The following is a 3494-nucleotide window of genomic DNA, read 5'->3' as shown; positions in this document are numbered from 1 at the left end:
GAGCACAACTAGCACTCAGATCTTGGCTTCTAAATACCATTTTTTACTAAAAGCAATCAAGGTTCCATTGAGAAATGGCTGATTCCAGGGCTGTTGCAGAGAAAATACATGGCGAGCCTAGAATATTTTGTTGTACTGGAAAACAAAGAGGTGTTCAAAGAATAAAGGGACATGTTAAAAGGACACAGCAACCAGCTTGAATGGGCTCCCACTCCCAAGACAGAGATAATTTGAGCACCAAAATAAATGATGGTAGAAATGGCTTATAACTCAATGAATAAAATGAGAAACCATGTGTCCATACTGATATAAATGATTGAATGAATTGTAAGTTTAATGAGAAATGGGATTTTTCATAGTTCTAAAGTACTTCCCCACAAAATATTTATTAATTCCAAAGGGGGAAAGAATAACCTTATAGTGGAGAAGCCAGGCACATACCCCCTTAATCAAATGAACAGCGTGAACATCATTAATAATAGGACATATTTAAATCATGTACCTCCTGGTAGGAGGCAATGGAACTGAGCATCAGTTCTGTGTTTTTCTTGCCAAAGATTCATAATAAACTTGAATTTAATCCTGAGAAGATATCAGTTAAACCCAAATTTAGGGACATTCCACAAATAACAGGCCTATATTTTTCAGATTGTCAAGGTCATGAGAGAAAGAAGCTGAACAATGTTTCAACATGTGGGAGACTAAAGGAACATTACAACTTAAGGCAATGCCTGACACTGAACTGGATTCTTCTGCTGTGAAAGAATTATCAGCACAATTGGCCAAACTTGAATGGGTACTGGGGGTTAGATGGTAGTAATATATCGGTGTTAATTTCTGGATTGTGTCCTAATTTGTAGGAAAACACACACTGAAATATTTGGGGGTGATGTGACTTCATGTTGACAACTTACTCTCAAAAGCTTTAGGAAAATAAAATTCTTTGAACTGTATGTCAAAACTGTACCACATTTTTGGTAATTAACAATGCAAAAATTATAGCCAAAAGGCCAAGATTTGTGTTCATGTGTGTCCACTGCAGCATTATTTACAATATTGGAAAACTAAAAACAATGAAAATGTGTAATAATTTTTATGGTTAAAAACCTTCATCAGTGGATGGATGAGTAGAAAAATGGGGTGTGATGGGGGGGATGATTTGGGTGTTCTTTTTTACTTTTATTTTTTATTCTTATTCTTATTCTTTCTGGTGTAAGGAAAATGTTCAGAATTAGATTGGGGTGATGAATGCATAACTATGTGATGGTACTGTGAAGAGTTGATTGCACACCATGGATGATTGTATGGTATGTGAACATATCTCAATAAAACTGAATTTAACTAAAAAAATCTTCCTCAGATGAAAGGTATGTTATTTAATAGCATTGAATAATCCTTACAATATAAAGTTTTATGAAAAAAAACCCAGAATATTAAATTGTATATATAGAATGATCTCAGCTGTTTTTAAAATATAGAAAAACAGGTAAGTGCATGAAAATATTAAGATTATATATATCTCGATATATATATCTGTATATATATTTGGAAGAACTGTAAGTTGTTTTTGTTTGTTTGTGAATGTGAATGTTCACTAGACTGGATAGCTGAGTTTAATCATAAGACAAGTGGAAGTGAGGAAAGGGATTGGATGAGGCGTTCCTTGGCTTGTGCCAGCATAACTCCAATCTGCCTTCATCTTCCTGCAGTTGTCTTCCTTCTGTGTCTCTCTTTTCTCCTTTTCCTATAAGGACACCAATCGTTTCAGATCAGGGCCCACCCTAATCCAGTATGACCTCATCCCAACTAATTACATCCGCAAAGACTCTATTTTCAAATAAGGTCACATTCATAGGGACTGGGGGTGAGGACTTGAGTATATCTTTTGGGGGGACATAGTTTGACCCACAACTGGCTCTTTCTGCTCAACTTCTCATGCTCCCTTGATTTGATACCAATGTGGGCCATCATCAGAAGCCCCTAGAGGGATGCAAATGGCACCTCTGCAAAGTGATCTGGAGGCAAGAAGGCCTCGTTCTTCCTCCCGCCCACCCCGGTGGAGGATGGCGCAGAGGCTGTGAGAAGACTCCCAAAAGCCCTTCACTCTCTCTCAGGGCCACACCCTTCAAAATCTGTGGCCTTCCTTAGTTTCAACCCTGCTAGTATGTTAGTTGCAGGCTGGCCTATCTTGTGTGTATTTTTTCAGGGTTTTAGAAAGGGGAGTTTAGTGATCCTGTTTATGTCACTCTCTCTTACCCCAATTATGGATATCACTATTTGGTGTAATTTGGTCTTTCTAGTTAACGATAATCACTTTTAGCAAATAGTATTTTTATCATTTATTATTTTAAAATTTATATTTAAAAATTTCTTCACCAGGACTTTTTTCCTCATCATTCGCTAACAGCATCCGTTGGACAGTTCTTCTCAGTCAAGGAAACAGGATAAGGAAACTTTCTGGTTCCTTTCAGTCTTACGAGTCTAACTACCAGTCTTAAGTTCACATCAATGTACACAACACAAAATGTTGTTGTCTCCCCAGGGGAGTGAATCTCCCTGGCAACGTGGAATATGACTCCCGGGGAGGAATGTAGACCTGGCATCATGGGACGGAGAACATCTTCTTGACCAAAAGGGGGATGTGAAAGGAAATGAAATAAGCTTCAGTGGCAGAGAGATTCCAAAAGGAGGCCGAGAGGTTCACTCTGTGTGGGCACTCTATGCACACTTTAGACAACCCTTTTTAGGTTCTAAAGAATTGGGGTAGCTGGTGGTGGATACCTGAAACTATCAAACTACAACCCAGAACCCATGGAATCTCGAAGACAGTTTGTATAAAAATGTTAGCTTATGAGGGGTGACAATGGGATTGGGAACGCCATAAGGACCACACTCCACTTTGTCCTAGTTTTATGGATGGATGAGTAGAAAAATAGGGGAAGGAAACAAACAGACAAAGGTACCCAGTGTTCTTTTTACTTCAATTGCTCTTTTTCACTCTAATTATTATTCTTGTTATTTTTGTGTGTGTGCTAATGAAGGTGCCAGGGATTGATTTGGGTGATGAATGTACCACTATGTAATGGTACTGTAAACAATCGAAAGTACGATTTGTTTTGTATGACTGCGTGGTATGTGAATATATCTCAATAAAATGAAGATTAAAAAAAAATGTTGTTGTCTCATATTTTTGACAGATCAGTTGAAACCCATTTATGTAATTCAGCAAATATGTAAAAATGGGAACACTTTGCTGGGCTTGTGTGAAATTAAATAGATGAATAAGGAAACAGCCCTGGCCATCCAAGGAAGATAAGATGCGATCACAGATAACTGAACACAAACTATTTCAGGCATCCCTCTGACTCACCAGCGGGGATAGATTGGGCTGTAGACCAAGAAAATTTAAACCCAAGATTAAAAAAAAAAAAGTACTTCCAACTTACTGGGCCAACAACCAAAATCTAAGTATTTCTCAGGTTTTAGAGAAAGTT

Source organism: Choloepus didactylus, chromosome 9, assembly GCF_015220235.1.
Source record: "Choloepus didactylus isolate mChoDid1 chromosome 9, mChoDid1.pri, whole genome shotgun sequence".
In the NCBI taxonomy this organism is placed as follows: domain Eukaryota; kingdom Metazoa; phylum Chordata; class Mammalia; order Pilosa; family Megalonychidae; genus Choloepus; species Choloepus didactylus.
The sequence above is the reverse complement of the archived record's forward strand: the minus strand, read 5'-3'. Positions refer to the sequence as shown.